Below are 18,406 nucleotides of genomic sequence, written 5' to 3' on the forward strand. Positions count from 1 at the left end.
GTAACGCCCACATCCTCAGCAACATCTCAGTGGCACAAGATTAAGAGTCAGCCTGAGACACCAAGGAGTACTGCTTTTAAAAAAAGTGTGACGTTGAGCACAGGAAGGAATACCACGCAGCCTACCATTCTTAGCATGTTTACTAGGCCGGAGGGGCAGTACGAACGCAACCACTGAATAGCACGTTTGTACAATGCGAAACTGGCTAAAATGTTAGCACTGGACCTTCTCCCTTTTTCTTTTGTTGAAGGGGTGGGTTTTCTGGAATTTTTGACAACCATCTTCCCAAAATGGAAGGTTCCCAGCCGCTACTATTTCGCCAGAGTTGCTGTTCCAGCACTACATCACGATGTGCTGGCATTGCTTGGAAAAGCCTTAAAAGAGAGTGCCGTTCAGAGTATCCACCTGATTTAGAAGGAGGGAGTTGGAGGATAGGGAGGTAGGTTTTTTCCTCCTACAATGAATTGTATACCAATAGGATCCACAGGAATCCCAGTAAAAACCTACCTTTGGTTAGGTACTCTGAAAGTGGCAGAGTCCTAGACAAAATATTCCTGGAAAAACACTTGTTTTTCTAGAGTCCCCTCACTCACCTAGGGTTGCCCCAGGGTGACATGCTTCATCATAGGGGTCCTCCCAGGCATCTACTGTCTGGGGCATGCTGCAACTTGCGGATAACATAGGAGCACTTATTTGGACTATGTGTTGTGCTGTGAATGTGGAGTGACATAAGTGAATCAAAAATTACCTAGATAGTGAGCCCTGACTTTATTCTGCTCCTATCTGGTGAATATGTATTAAAAGGGGCTAGTAACAGAGAACAGTGACAATTATGCGAGGCTGTCCCTATTTACTTCGTCAACATGTTTCGTGGTTACCCCAACCACTTCCTCAGGACCACACAAGGACCAGCACTGTGTGTACCACTCTGTGAATTAAATTGAAAGTATTTATTTGTAGCAAACGTACTAGGTATGCTTATTTCTATACATACGGTTCCCTTGTGGAAAAAATAATCCGTAGTCACATCTGGATGATGTATCTGTTTAGAGATATAATGACACACATAGATTAGATATATACACCTGTCCACTGGGTGTCGTGGACAGGGAAAACAAATTGGTGTAAGTTACATTGTGGTGCCAGGTATCTCCTGTAACAGAGTTTACATTAGTGAGTTTTTTTGAAAAAGTGCTCAAGTGAAAAACCTGTGGACACACAGACATACAAACATAAAAACATAAAACATAATGGATTCCGCTGTTTTCACCTACTTTTAAAAAAAGTATTATTATACTTCATGGTGTCGCTGGGGCAGAGAGTCTCTAGATCCCTAAATTAGAGAATTAGAGGTAGTGAGTAAAATCTCATTTATAGCGAGCCAAGGAGCTAGATAAGAAAAAAGGTTGCCAGAAGGTACTGGAATGAGGGGGCACCACCGCGATAGATTAGCTGTGGAAGAAAATTCGTACTTGTCTATTTAGCACCTCCAGCCGTGAGACCTATTCACTCCCAGGATCACCGCATAATAGCGTGTGAATCAGGGAGCTCAGGTTATATCCACCGTAGAGGCGGGAAAACAGCATGTGGAGTGGGCACTGGAGCGCTAACTCTCGTAATGATGGGCGCCATCTCGGGGGTATACTGCTTTTGCATGTGACCTGATAAGTCCGTTGTTGAGGTTATCCGTATAATTAGTGGCCGATCAAATAAGCACATATTTCTAAAACCCAAATTAAGGGTACCAAAAACCAAAATAAAGGTACTTATTTATTAAAAATTGTAGGTGGTTAACAGTTTAAGAAAAAAGACTAATGGTTATGAAAAAAAGACTTTGATCTCGTTATTTAGGAAAACTTCTCTATTGGTGAGCGCTCCGACGTATGTTATTTATTTCATTATTTATAATTAATTCATACCTTGGAGGTCCCTTGATACGGAATTTGCAGAAATTACAATTATATATTGGTATTCATAGGTCCCCATAGATTGTGCATATAGAGTGGCAGAGTGCATGCCAAGCGATTACTGTTTTGGACATCATATAGAAGATGTTTGAGCCTTAATAATTCCTCCTTGGTTCATACATTCGTATTCTCTTTAATATGGAGCAAATCGAATTATGTATGGATTGTGTTACTAGGACATTCGTTGATCCCCATAGATTGTACATATTAAGTGACAGAGTGCATGCCAAGCGCTTATTGTTTTTGCCATCACATATAAAAAAAAGGGGGGAGGATGTCCGTGTACCACAGGTTTTTCACTTGAGCACTTTTTTAAAAAACTCACTAATGTGAACTCTGTTACAGGAGATACCTGGCACCACGATGTAACTTACACCAATTTGTTTTCCCTGTCCACGACACCCAGTGGACAGGTGTATATATCTAATCTATGTGTGTCATTATATCTCTAAACAGATACATCATCCAGATGTGACTACGGATTATGTTTTCCACAAGGGGACTGTATGTATAGAAATAAGCATACCTAGTATGTTTGCTACAAATAAATACTTTCAATTTAATTCACGGAGTGGTATGCACAGGGCTGGTGAGGAAGTGGTTGGGGTAACCACGAAACGTGTCGACAAAGTAAATAGGGACAGCCTCACATAATTGTCACTGTTCTCTGTTACTAGCCCCTTTTAATATATATTTACCAGATAGGAGCAGAATAAAGTCAGGGCTCACTATCTAGGTAATTTTTAATTCACTTATGTCACTCCACATCAACAGCACAACACATAGTCCAAATAAGTGCTCCTATGTAATCCGCAAGTTGCAGCACACCCCAGACAGTAGATGTCTGGGAGGACCCCTATGATGAAGCATGTCACCCTGGGGCAACCCTAGGTGAGTGAGGGGACTCTAGAAAAACAAGTGTTTTTCCAGGAATATTTTGTCTAGGACTCTGCCACTTTCAGAGTACTTAACCAAAGGTAGGTTTTTACTGGGATCCCTGTGGATCCTATTGGTATAAAGAGTATTCACCTGACAACAGACATGTGGACCAGTTGCCAAGCCACTGATTACATGTGCATCACTGCACACTGGGTCTCTTTTTCAGGTGTTAAAGATAAGATATCTGGAGGTGTTGTTGACACTGCTGAGATTTTTAAAGACACTCGCAAACATGCAACTGTAGCCATGTTTGCTATGGAGAAATCTCATACTGCTGCAAACATTTTGGATGAGTTTAACAGCAAGGTGTTTGAGTGGCTGCGACCAAGAGGGATTAACATTGTTTTTTTTTAAACGGACAATGGCAGTAATGTAGTTAGGGCCATGAAAGATAGTGGCTGTTTCAGGGTCCCGTGTTTGGCACACTGCATTATCATTGTTGTTCAAGACTTTCTGAAAAATGAAAGCAAAGTCAGCAACTTACTAACCACCTGCAGAAGAATATACACACATTTCAACCATTCTTTTAATGCCTGGAAGCAGCTGAAGGTCATTCAACGTGAGCATAAAATGCCAGTCAAAGCACTCATCCAGGAGGTGCCAACACGTTGGAACTCAACTTATTACATGCTTGAGCGTCTGTTTGAGCAGTACATACCAATGCTTATTTCATGAAAAAAGGTCAGGAAATCCTACTGTGAAAGGCATGACCGTTGAGATGGCCCAATGGGACCTCGTTAAATGCCTGACAGAGATGCTACTTCCTTTTGAGGTCTTCACACGTGAAGTCAGCAGGGAGGACTGTACTATGGGCCAAGCTATCCCATTGTTGTACATGCTAGAGCAAGAGCTGAAGGAGGTGTCAGTAATGTATGCAGGTGTGGATGACAAAGTAGACACATATTATTTGGCGGACACCTTAGCTGTTCGCTTATCTGACAATACATGGATTCAAAATAACATTGTGTCACATCGACATTACTTTACTGCCTCAATTTTGGATCCACGTTACAAATTATTGCTGAGCAGTAATGAAGTAATTTTTTTTCAGAAGTGGATGTTGCCAGGTACAAAACTTGGATAGCTGAGGAAGCCACTGACTTTGAAAATGAATGGATCTTAATTAGAGGCCCGCTACCCCAGGCCAGAAAAAGTACTACAGGGCACCCAGAATCAAGTTCTACTTCAGAGCCTGAGAGCAGTGCGTTTGCCTACCAGCAGTCACCAACACTACCAGCAATAACATCAACAACAGCACCAACAGGATCATCAGCCACATTAAAAAAAACAGCAGGTGGTTGGTTTCTACGGAAAGGGTTTTGTACGTCCATTACTGATGCAAAGGCAAAAGAGGCCAAGCAAATTGGAGCACCCCTGAACATTGAGCCAATGGTTCAGGCCTATCTGGATGACACAACAGACGTCTACATGGAGCAAAGCCCATTGGTGTATTGGTATGGGAAAAGAAGCCAATGGCCAGTGCTCAGCAGGCTTGGCGATAAAGTATGTGGCTTGCCCTGTTGCAAGTGTCTCTTCAGAGCATGTTTTCAGTGCTGCTGGTGCCATTAATACTGTGAAAAAGACCAGTCTCTCGCCCAAAAGCGTGGAGAGGTTAACCATGAACAAAATGAATCAGCACTTTTTAGGGGCAAGGACGGTGCACCATGTAACACAATTCAAGAAACTTCCAATCTTGAGAAAACAAATCCTTTATTCTTTTTCAATCTTTAAAACAAGGCACAGCCAATGCGTTTCGTTCCAATGGAACTTCATCAGGGTTCTTTGCACAATCTTTATATAGGAAAGGCTGTCAATCTGTTTCCTTCTAAATTCCTAGTGATCCAAATATTATAACAAACAAATCTCAAAGTGTAACAGGGCATGAATAATCCCCAAGGTAGGTCGACCAAACAGTCCCACCCGTCTACATGTTTCTTTTCTGGAGACTCCTCCTGATTGCCTTGATGTAAGTCCAACCGTAAAAGTTCCTGCGAATCAGCACTTTATACCACCGGAGTACAAAATACGTGAATCACAGCAGGAAGAGGAGAGCGACTTCGATGACATAAATAGTGGGTTACATGACGTACTTCTGTCCAAACCACCAGAGTTTGAGGACAAGCTCCTCTTCCCTGACAACTAGGCTTTCAAATTGTTCTTCCTTCCTTTATTTGTGTGTGTATCTGTTTTTCTGGTTCAAATCTAATCACAACAAATCCATAAACACTGTCTCCTTTTTTTATTTCCCTATTGGAGTTGCACGTCTGTGCATAACTGTCCACTCCACTCCTGAGGGTCATGCTCCATCTTCCCTACTCTCCCTAAATACATTTCAAGCAAGCCAGACATTGGATGGAGATGGAGAATAGTACAATACATGTTGCCTCTAACAGTCCCTCCATAAGAAGTGAAACGTGACTACAGCTATTTCTGTTTTGTTTCCAAGCCGAAACTCATCACTGTCAGAAGGCTAGGCATCTGATCTGACAGCCAAAGAGAAGAGCAAGACAGGTAATGATTTTTATGAATGATGGCATGCATTGCATTGGATGCTTGCTGACTACGAGTGGATGTGCATGAAGTCGAACTATACTAGTTTATCTACAAAGTAAAAGTGACTCAGGTAACACTCAATGTTTCCTTGTTGTTTAATAACCACATTGTACTCCTACTACTGCAGGTGCCGGCCAATATCCCTTGCAATTTTGTAATATGGAATATATTATAAACTTAATCAGTCACTACAGGCTGAGTTGGTGTTGGAGAACACATAACAACGGTCATGATGCTGACCATACTACCTTTGCACACAGTCAGTCAGTTTGATCGGAGATAATTGATGGAATAACTGTGTTTCATGCACTGCCTTAAAAGGTAAACAGTTTCAACAAGAACCACAGCAGACCTATGCTACATGTCCGTGTAGTGGTGTGGACTGGAATAGAGTGTAGTGGTATGAGGGACAGTGGCGCATTGATTTAGTCACTTCATTTGGAAAATGCTAGGTTGCTACAGTGCATATGCCTTTTGTCTGGCTCTGTCAAAATTTAAGGTAAATGGGGGTAGGGTGACTGGCCTGTGCCGTGGTTGACCTGTTCTGTGCTGGCTCCTGTCCCGTTGTTGTAGCTTAAAGCTGTAGAGTAGACACTATGTATCCAAGCCGCCTCAGTCTGAAAGTGTTCTCTCAAGAGTCTTGTCTTCTCTTCTTGCACTCCACTGTAATTGAGTTTATTTTTTTTAATTCAGTTATTTTTCAATACCCCTTTTGTTTTTCCATCTACACTTACAGGCCGGCCATTACCCTGTGCTATAGTGGGAGAAACAACTCACACTTACCTTACCAATCCGAATCAGGCAGGCAGTGGTACCCAAGATTGATGTGCGGAGTGTCCATGGAAGGGAGAACCAAGATGAATAACGAGTTTGATGGAACTCCACATTTGGACCAGGATAATACAGTAATTTTAGTATCATTCATCATTTGTCTTTAAATTTATTTGATTCCTTTTTTCTCTTCAATCATTCCAACTGTGTGTTGTGGTTTGTTTGGTAATTGATCTCTACAACTATTTTTTCATTTGCTTTGCTAGCTTGAAAAATAAAAGTAAGCCCGGTACAGCATGTAATTTGGTTCGCTCTGAGGGCAGACAGGCAAGGCAAATTTCATATCAATAATTTCTGCCCTATACAGTCTAATTGTGTAGTAGTAGTTAGTAACTATGTACAACTCATTAACCATCAAGTTCTCTTCAACATCATGCCTGTATTTCCTTTTTCTCACTTTATAGATTTCTTTGATAATGGATCATGGTCGTCTTCCAAGATTGTGTTTTACTTTTGTTGTGTCCATGCATACTCTCTGTTTTTCTTTGTCAAACCTTTCCCCAAACCCCCCTTCCCATCCATTCATCAATCCCTAACCCTCTTCCCCCGGGCTGTGTCATTTATATTGAGGTGTGATGTGACTACATTAAATGTACACCAACAATTGATCACACGCTTGCTGGGGCAGATGTGGTGAAAGCAACACTAATTGAATTTCAAGGCAGGGCAAGGATCTTCTTCTGCTTGCCCACCCATGCTGTACTTTACTTTGTTCTACTACTCCTCCCACAGTCTCTCTCAGTCAAGTGACTTTCTCTTTCTTTTTTCAAATGCTATTGCCAGTGTCTACTTCTACCACCACAATAATGGCATCTTCTCCATTCATTTTGGAAACCAACCATGCAGCCATCACTGTGCCACTTTATCATCATCAATCACAGGTAAGATACGTTTGGTGGGAGGTAAAATGGACTAGGAGGAGAGACTGACAGTACTAGTATGACAATTAAAAATAACTCAGTGAGGGGTACCGCATCTATCTGTTTGTGTGTTACAAAATCTGCAGATCTTTTAAATCATACACAGGCTGCGGGCATGCAGCAGCAAGGAAACAAAGTAACAAACTATGTGACGTAAATTGAATTCGTTAAAACAGTAACCCACCACAAAACATTAACATTGTATGTTTAAGTAAATAATATATAATTTAATATACCCTAACAAAAATAAACTATCCCACTCTGACCTGACCCACCCCCCTCCCTAACCCCAACCAATATCCAAAAGTAAAAGTCCAAAATGTCCGTAAAAAAGTTAAACCCCAACGCCCAAACACCCACCAACAAAAGGAATTAAAAAAGGGGCAAATTTACAAGGTCCTAAAGTTGGCATGCTTTCAGGTGTTTGTCCACCAGGATTTTGACACGCTCCTCTAGGTGCTCCTCCAAGCAGGCCATCCGGCGGAGCATCTGTCGGCGAAATGCCCTGCAGTTACATACAGGGTGGGGGGCAGCAGTGCTAGAAATAGAGACAAGGCAGCGGGCTGCTGCCGGACCACGGCGCCATAAAACTGGAGGCAGGGCCTGACTGGGGCCCGGGGCATTGGAGGAGGCTGCTGCTCCAGCCGCCTCCTCCTCCTCCTCTGCCTGAGCCCCCAGCCGACGATATTCCTCGCAATTGGCCTCTAGTTTACGGCACCGGGCCCTAGCTGCCAACTCCTTCCTCGTAGGTTTTGGTTGGGAAGGAGTATCTATATCAAGAAAGAAAAAGAACACGTTGTAACCAACACTCTTAGGAAAACAGAAACACAAAATTCATTCAGCACATAGTGGCACAGTATCACTAGCTAGCACAGTACATAACATTTGTGATTTTGTGGTAAGTATCTATACTCCTACTTCCTTGGACTCTAACATTTGTGGGAGTTGCCGACATTATACTAGCACTATGTACTCCAGTACATACCAGTCGTCTTGTTCTTATCTCTAGTGTAGCAAAATTACATAACCTTGTTGTAGCCGGCATGCCAGCTCAGTCAGCTAAGCTTGCACCCAAGAGAAACAGATATGAGTCACATGATGCAGACTCACGTTAATTTTATTTACTACTACTGTCTGCAGGTGGGGAAGCTCATATTTTTGTATTACGGGTGGCACTGGCCATACTCTGTCTGTTACATGAGGGCAGTTGCTCATTTTCACTTTCACCCTGCCCTGGGTACTGCAAAAAGGCAGATTATTTATCTGATCCAATAATCATTGCTTATATTATAGATGGGTCTCAAGCAACCCAACGTTAATCTCTAGAAGCACAGAGGGAGATGCCTATACACCCCAAATTGAAATCGATAATGCAGTTGACGCTCTTAAACCGAAGGAAAAAAACTTTGACACACGATTAGAGACAAAGGGACCAGAAACTCGGGGGTCCAAGGCGAAGGAAATTAAAAGCAAACTACGAGAGGAGGGGAAGGGGAGAGAGAAAGATAAAGACAAAAACAAACCCAAACGTAAAGTCCCAGATGAAGAAAAACAGAGAGACCCAGATAAAGACAGAGATAAAGATAAATGCAGAAATAAAGAATTCGAAAATGAAAATCAAAAAACCATGGAGGAAAATAAAAATTACTTCGCTGAAAAAGAGAAAATCCAACGTAGAGACAAAGAGGTGGAAGATTCTACCGCACCAACAGATGACGCAGAATTGATGGCAAAAAAAGCCAAGCGGCTACAAACTATCAAGAATCTCAAAGCTAATGCTAAAGCTACCGCTACTTACCAAACCAATACGCCACAGCCTAATATATTTAGTATTTTTAGTCCGATAGTCAAGGAAGCGGTGAAGAAATCTCCAGAACATTCAATATCGGTTGAGCTATCTAAGAATGATGAGAATAGAATGTTATATCCGGAACTAAACTTGGAACCATCTACAAAGTCTCTTATAAAGCAACCTGGTAATATTGATACCCCCAGCCCCATACAGTATCCATTTACCGAGAAGCTGAGACAATCTGAAGCGGAAAATCAATCCGAGGGTTCTGAGGCAGAAATATATGAGACCGGTCTATTTACAACAAGTGAGACTAGCGATGATAATATCAACTCTGCTCGAGATCCAGCACCTGAAGGCACGGACTCTGTAGACATCAAGAAAGCTAGCGCTCCAGATCAATCTAACACCCCACGCGGGAAAAAACTTGAGAAAAGGCGAACACGAAATCTACGGCACAATAAGTCAAATCTCGAAGAAAGCTTAGAGCAAGGAAGTTTGACCCGGCAAGGTACCCAAAACATGAATAAATCCAATTATGACGATGAAGCTACACCGGCTAAGCACAGTGGAGAAGAATCAAATGGCTACGATAACCAGCAACAACATGGCTCGGCTACTAGAAAAGAGAAATTGGCTAAACCTTCCTTAATAGATATTTTGACGACTATTAGAGACTTTCATAAGGATATCAAGAAAGACAGTGAGAGGAATCACGTTGCTATTCAGAAGCTAGAAGGAGCGGTCAACAAAATTGGCAGTACCTGTATCGAAATATCGGAAAGGATGGGATCTCTAGAAACCCGTACCGAGTATTTAGAGAACAATGTTGGTTGCCTTCAAAAGAAAGAAAAATCTCAAGAAGGGGTTATTCGAGACTTAATGTTTAAGCTCGAAGACCAGGAGAATCGTTCAAGAAGAAACAACCTCCGGTTCCCTGGTATTCCGGAAGCCGTCGAGAGAAATGATCCTAGGGGATATATTAGTTCTCTCTTGAAAAAAACTTTCCCTGAATTAGAATCCTGGGATCTTGATAAAGAAATCCAGCGGGTCCATCGCTTCCCCCTAACACAACGTAAACAAGAAAGAATTCCACCACATACCCAAGGGCAATGTTAGTGTATTTTGGTAACTTTCTGCTACGGGAAGCCATATACGATCTAGCACGGCCTACCAGCAAACGGGAATATAATGGAATCTCCTTCTTTGTAAGACCAGACTATGCACATCCAACAGTTGAAAGAAGATGGAGAATGCGACAGCTTTACACCCTTTTTGAAAAAGCTGGGGCTACTGTGTTCTTACAAAACCCTTCTCGCTTGAAAGTAATCTTTAAAGGTACCACGCGCTTTTTCAACAGCGAAATTCAAGCGGAAGCTTACCTGCAAGAAATTCTGGATTCTGAAAGGAAAGCTAATGAACAACATTAAGGGGGTTAGCTAACTGACTGTGACTTAAAGGTTAAGCACTATCTGGATATAGACTTACATTTTCACTTTTTTTTTTTTTTTTCTTCTCTTCTTTCTCTTTTTTTTCTCTATACTCTGATGGCGGGCGCTGTGGCTCTAGAGGCGATCGTGGTGCTCGGACCACACAGACGCCCACACCTAGATCCGGCCGGACCTAGGATGCCTCAATGGGTGGTTCAGGGGGGTGGGAGGGACAGGGTGGGAGAAGGGGTTGAAGAGGGTGGGATGGGTAGGTGCTGTGTGGGTGTAAATCAAAAAAAGGGAACTCATGATACTATTGTAGATATCATTAGATTAAGATTTAAAGCCGTAACAAGGTATGTAGTCAAACGTTTCTTTATTATACCAACTGGGAGCCCGATAATGAAGGATTTAAAACAAAAGAATGGCAAAACTTAAGATTTGTTCTATAAATATAGGGGGCCTAAATGATTGGAAAAAAAGAGGAATTTGTAAAATGTACACATACAGATATCATATGTATCCAGGAGACCCATCTGCCATGGGGGAAAAGGCATTGGTTAAACATAAAAGGATTCGAGATTTTATCCTGCTCCTCCCAAACTTCCACCATTAGGGGGGTTGCTATCATTGGTAAAATCGGTTTGGGGGGAGCTAAATGATCCAAGGCTGACACCATGGGGCGCTGGGCATTATGTGAAATGAATTCTGGTACTACAATCTGTAGCATATATGGGGCCAACAGCGACAACCCTGATATCTTCAATCTTGAGAAGGAGCTAGCAACCTGGCCAGCACCGATAGTGGTTTGCGGGGATTTTAATATCTCTGCAGATTTCGAAGGGGGAATAGGCTATACTGGGCGTAAACCCCGGGTGTATCGGGCAGTACGCTCAATGATGGATTCACATGGTTTAAGGGATGTTTGGGGCAGCATAGAATCAGGGCACTCAGGTTTTACATATTTTTCCCATCCCTTTAAGAAATATTCCAAGCTAGACTATTTTATGATTACCGCCACTGAGATTAGCTCAGTAGAAATTAGCAAATTACCCAAGATAATCTCAGACCATAATTCACTGTTATTAACAATAGCTATCAATAGACCAGTTAAACCATTGAGGCCATGGACTTTTGATAAGAAGCTCTTAACCGACAGTACATATATAGCATATCTGAAGAATTGGTCACAGGCCTTTTTTGATGCTAACAGATATAGTGCATCGCGAAATTCTGTCTGGGACTGCTATAAAGCTGCCTTAAGGGGAGAAACCAGTAGCTACACCTCTCGTAACTGGAAACGACTTAACTTAGAAAGAAAGCAATTAATGAATAAATTAATAGCAGCGGAGGAACAGCATAGGAAAGATATATTGGAAAGAAGGTCGGACATTATAAGCTTAGAAAAAGTGAGTACTATCAAAGCTGAGATACAAAAGCAATTAGCCGAAAAAGCTGCTGCTGAATACCAAACACAGAGAAGGAATATTTATGAGACGGGGGAGCAAGCTGGGAAAGCTTTGGCATTACGTATTAGACAAGCAACGTCAAAAAATATTATTCCACGCATAGCAGAGCTCGGCAGGATTTATGAGCAGCCAAAGGATATTATAGATGTCTTCAAAAGATACTATCAAATATTGTATCAGGAAGATATGGTGAGAGTGGAGCCATTGGTTGAGTGGACAGGATCAGGGATCAGAGTGGCCCATGATGACAGAGAAAATCTAGAACAACCTATTACTATGGATGAACTTTCAGATGGCTTACAAGATCTAGCAGCAGGGAAGGCCGCAGGCCCCGATGGTCTACCAATCGAGCTCTACAAAAGCTTTTTGGAAGAAACATCAATACTTCTGCTAGACCTCTTTAATGGGGTTATAAATACAGGTTTAATCCCTGAGTCATGGATGAACACCAATATAGTGGTGTTTCATAAAAAAGGTAAGCCCACGGAAAATCCGGGCTCATACAGACCCATATCCTTAATAAATGCCGATAATAAGTTATATGCTAAGATCTTGGCAACCCGCCTAGGACGGATCATTGGGTCCCTGGTCTCCCCTTGGCAGCACGGTTTCATTCCTGGTAGGGGAACCACAGATCATATCAGACGAGCTATTACGCTGTTTGATATCCATGCTGCCGGGGAAGGAGGGGTCGCAATGATCCTCCTAGATGCGGAGAAAGCTTTCGACCGCGTCAGATGGGAATTCTTGTGAAGTGTGCTCGTCGAATTGGGGTTTGGACCAAGGTTTATGAAGGCTATTCAAGCCATGTATGCCACCCCAGTGGCGAAAATTCAAATGATGGGCGAGAGTTCAGATAAGATCTTTATCACGAGGGGGACAAGGCAGGGCTGTCCATGCTCACCCATACTATTTGCACTATACATCGACCCCCTAATACGCCAAATAACCAACAACACAGCAATTAAACCGGTAGTTACAAATGGATTTCAAACAAAAATGTTGGCATATGCAGATGATCTTGCTGTCATTACTACTGACCCCGAAACAGCTATGCGGGAAGTAGTGGGTACCACGAGTAAGTTCGGCGAACAATCCGGCTATCGTCTAAATGTGGGCAAGACACAGGTACTCTGTTCCAAGAACATAAATAAGCTAGACACCAGATTTGTTGACTCCGTGGTTTATTTGGGGATAACGATCAACGCACAGCCGGAGTTAATAATTAGAGACAACTTCATCCCTCTCATGGAATCCATGAAGGAGAATCTGAAAAGAATGGACACATTACAACTCTCAATAATTGGTCGCGTTAATGTAATCAAAATGACTATGCTCCCCAAGGTGTTATACAAATTTCGGTCGATCCCCTTTAAAATAGAGGGGAAAATCATTAAGGAAATAGAATCCATCTTTATGAATTTCCTGTGGCAATATGGTAAGGTCAGAAGATCTTTGAAACACATGTCACTACCTCAGGAAAGGGGTGGTCTGGGAATGCCAAATGTTAGATACTATCATTGGTCCTGTCTTCTTACACAGATGGCTATCTTATTTGAACCAGTGGGAAGAAGCTCAAACTTCCCGAGAAGACAAGACGCGATTCCATATATCTTTGAATTATTACTTGGCAGCGAGACTACTGGTGTCCTACTAAGAAGAACTGAAAGGAAATATTATAGTAAGTCGAGACTTAAGACACTCGAAGGAATATGGGGGGTCTGGGCCGCAACTCAGAAAGTATTTTCAATCTCCAAATACAATCACCATACCCCACTCTGGAATTCTGGCCTCTTTCCCAATCTAAGCAATGATGGGTCCTGGAGACACTGGGCAGGAAAAGGTATCCTGACACTGGGGCAAGTAATTCTCAGGGATGAGTGTAGAACTCTGGAAGAATTAAGACTAAGGTACTCCCTTCAGGGTATACAAGATTATAAATACGCTCAGGTGGTCAGCACTATCAGATCAATAAGGCCCCGAATCGTCTTAAGGGAGAGGTGTAAGGTATTGGATTATCTGAAGGTTGGTGATCCTAGTATCAACGGTGTGTACAGGCTGTTTTTGCAGGAATCCCACGACGATATCGGTAAAACCGAGGCAGCCTGGGCTGCAAAGTTGGAGGATCTGGATATTGACCTGGATAGAGCTCTTGAATTGGATAGAAGACTCTTACGCTCCTCCAATTTAAGAGCTCAACATTTTAAAACATTATTTAATCTCTATTACACCCCCTCTAAACTTCACGATTGGGGCACGAGGGAGAATAGCAATTGTCCCAGATGCTGTAAAGGCCCAGCCGACATTATTCACATGTTTTACAAGTGCGAGAAATTAGAATCAATTAAAATAGAGATCGAATCATTCTGGACAGGACTGCTGGATGCCCAGATAGCCTTGTCTCCGACACTAATGATTATCGGATGTCAAAGTCAATTGAAATTAAATATTGAGACTGAAACCCTAATTTTTATCTCTACTGCTGTACTTAGAATCTTAATCTCAGCATCTTGGAAAGATACACAGGCCCCAACCTTTCAAATGTGGCTATCCAGATTTCTGGGTATACATAATGTGGAGGCGGCTCTGTATCAACTTAAGGGAAAAAATTAAGAGAACTGGGGTTGAAGATTTGGGCACCAGTGGCCGCTTGGCGCACTAGTAGATTGTCGTAACCTTACTGATCTTCAGAATATGGCTACGATTATACTCAATATTTATACCTTCATTAGCTATACCCTCCTTCTCTCTCTCTTTCTTCCTTTGATTGTGGCAGCTGGCACGATGTTTATCATATGCATTTCAATTTCAATATCATATTTACGCCACACCATTTAATGATTTACAACCTCCAATCTCAATTAGATATTAGAAATGTAATTTGTCAACCGACTTCTACATGCCTTGTTCTAGCTTTATCCATATTTCCTTCCTATTTCTATAATTTGTTTATATCTCATTTAGCTTTTTTATTTAGTTAAAACTTATTTCATATTGTATTGATATAATGTAACATGAATTCTCAATAAAAAAAAAAAAAAAAAGATTGAATCAAGTATCTAAAAGGAGAAAAAAAAAAAAAAAAAGCTTATATTATAGATGGTAATAGGACGTCAAGTCAGTAGCGGTAGGTGGGGGGAGTGCTGCCTGGCGGTGACGTGGGAAGGTGCAGGGTGAGGGTAGTAAACTATGGATTACGGACAATCAATAATAATAAATAAATAAAACAAATTTTGTTTCACGCATGGCATCGCATTTGGCAGTGCGCACAATGAAAATCGTTTTATTTATTTTTATGTTTACTTACCTGTATTTGGCCGTAATACATAGTTTACTTCCCACCCACCCTGCCCCTCCACATGTCACCGCCCGCCAGCACTCACACCACCGACCGCTACTGCATAGGGTACTTTGCTTTCATTGATTCTGTAACCAACAGATAGGCCACCCTCTGCAGGCTGGCTGACACAATCGAAAATACATTAACATAGGTAGGGAGTGGTCCTCGGAGTCGGAGGAAGGTGCTTCGGCTTGATAATATATATATATAAGGTGTGCTTGCAAACTACTGCGAGTCAACTGTATTCTGAAAATACTACTTATATATTCCCCTCCGCTTTGCTACTCTGGCGCAGTTTCTTTTACATTTTCTTCAAAGTAAGACTCTCCAGTGACAGTCTCCACCTATGCTCTCTATTGATGATAGTACATCCAGGCATACATCCATTAAAGTAAATGTCTATCATTCTTTTTTATATATCTCTTAACAAACCTTAGTTGGTTTCACCAACAACCACCCATGTGTCCGCTCCTTCCTTGCTTGCCTTGGCTTTGAGTTTGAACCAAACACCGCTGATTATTCTTGCTATCTAGTACTATCCACCCATACTGTGTCGCCCACCCAGGCATCCATCCTCTTTCACCTTCCACCCATCCTTCAACAACCCATGCATCTGATCTGGTTACTATCAGCCACCTATGCATGCTTCCAACTTATCCTTCTCTGCCAGTCAGTCATATTACATCTCGCCCGTCCTTCCTCCCTTCTTTCCCTCTTTGTTCAACACATCCATCAAGGTCATCGGATCTGAGTTTGTCTTCTCCATAAAACCTTCACAGCTGATTTGGAGTCAGATAGAAGAGGCCATTGGTTACTCAACTCACACTGCTAATGCTAAGTAAAGGGTGTCTTCTTCAACCATTGTATAATGTTCACTACAACTTAATAAGACGCACAGTACAGTGAGTGAAGTGAACACACTTCCATCTAGCAGTAATGTCAAAAAGTAATGAATATAACTTACCACCGCCTGAAACTGCTGCTGGCTCCCCCCTGTAGCTCCTGCAGGTGCCACCTGTTCTCCCGCCCCCTCCAGAATGGCCGCATCGCCATCGCCGCTGGCCCCGCCGGCACTGGTGGTTGGTAGTATGCCTAGAAAAATGTTACACATGTGAAACCTCCCCGTATTTAATTAGTGTTCACTTGGAAGATTGAAAAAAAAGTTAATACAACATACATAAGCACTAGAGTAGTACAGTCAGTAGACAGACACTAGTAGTGTTATATGGTTCCTAGGGTCATCTAGTCCTACTCTACTCTTTTGAAAGTTAGCCTGAGCCATGTTTAACCCTTTTAGATTCATCATGTCTTCTACTCTTTTTGCGCATATTTAATTATACCTCGCAGCTTATTGACATGTGCAGTAGACGTCTTTGAGGCCACATGACGGTTGCGTACAAGTGAAGAGGTCGAAAAACAAGCCGCTTTTTTATGTTGTTTGGTTAGTCTGTATTGCTTAGCCATCACATGTACATGTTACACTTTTTGCCATGACTGGGAAATGCTTGCATTATTGCAGTATACTATATAACACGCAGCATTTTTCTCATAATACTACAAACCAGAGATTTGCAGAGCTTACGATGCATGATGTAACCAGTATTTCCACGTTCTACGGAGAGGGGTCTTCCAGAATTCACACAGATCTTTTGTCTTGTTCTTCTTGTACTGCACTTGTAAATGTTTACTGTTTTTTTCATCTTATGCTTTTTGCTGTTGACGATGGCTGTAGTAAAATTTCACATAACGACATCCAGAGCTTGTTACTTATTTGAAAATAAACCTTTTGAACTTACACATAGATTCTGTGGTATTTGGTGTGGTGGGGTGGACTTACACAAGTGATTGAGCAAAAGGGTGTTACTATGTTCTGGGTTGTCTGTCTCATCATCATTGTGTATCTTCTTCGTGTGGTGGGTCGGGAGTGGGACCTAATGTGAGATACTATAGCTAGTCGGTATGGGGATCGTGGGTTCTTCTGACTGAGGTGAGATGAGTAAGGTCCAACCTCCCATCACCAACATCCTATTTTGTTGTGCATAGTTCTGTATGTGGCTCTGCAGAATCACTACAACATTAGTAGTATGTACTATCCGATCCAAAATACTAGTCAAATATCTGGTTGGGCATTGTGTTGGTGGGAATTGTCAAAGCCTCAACATTAAGAAGACTAGAAGGACAACCCAAAGGACAGGACACAGTGGCTAGAGCTACTGGTCAATCTGAGTTTTAATATTCCAAAGAAAACCTTCAATAAAGAGTGGCCAACTGTGCAAGCTTAGCTACAGACAGAATAATAGTAGTAGTAGTAGTACAGAGTCATAGCAGAGGCAGTTAGAAGGAACTTAGTTAGAGGCAGGGATAACCAGAATTTGGAAACAGATAGTCAAGGTCGAAGAGGCTTTTGTAAAAAATAGAATTAGAAAGTGGAACCATAATTTATAGTTCGGAAAAAAAAGATGCAGTAAAAGTTAGGGAAATATAATTGCTAATATTAACCACTGGAGGACTTACTGGGGCCAGCAGCAGGAGCCTCGGTAGAGGAGCGGTCCTCTCCTGGTTGATGTTGTCCCGCCGACTCAGACCCTGTCTTCTTGCCCCTGGGTGGTGCTGATGTTCATGTAAGATATAATAAAGAAAGAGATGAACATTAAGGAGTGCTGTGAAACAAATAATTCATTTGGAAAAATAAGTCAAAAAACATTTCAGGAAACAACAATTGCAATAAAATTGACCTATCTAATCAGATGGATCGACTACTGGGCTGCTTGCTGGATTCACGGATCGTCTACTTATTTATGAACACTCCAGTGTTCCATAATCATTCTGATTACAAATACTAACGAAGCCTAGCAAGCGCCACCTGACCTAGACCACCTATTCCAGACGGGCCAATTGTTCACTAAGTCTGCATTTCCATTTTTTTAGCCATCAAATGCATAGATGAGATGGAGGACACATGCATAAATTTGTGCATACACCAAATTGCGGGTTGGTTGCATCTGATCTTGTTCTGCTACTGACCGACCCTGCTAAGCCTACCACTCACTAAACAAACTACAAAAGTTTCAATGGAGGACTGGGGTAAGCAGCACTCAGTGACAGAGGAGGTGTCTGGCAGACCCTAAAACAACTATTAACTAATACTAACTAAACCCAGTATCT

The sequence above is a fragment of the Triturus cristatus genome, chromosome 5_2, assembly GCF_964204655.1.
Source record: "Triturus cristatus chromosome 5_2, aTriCri1.1, whole genome shotgun sequence".
Lineage (NCBI taxonomy): Eukaryota > Metazoa > Chordata > Amphibia > Caudata > Salamandridae > Triturus > Triturus cristatus.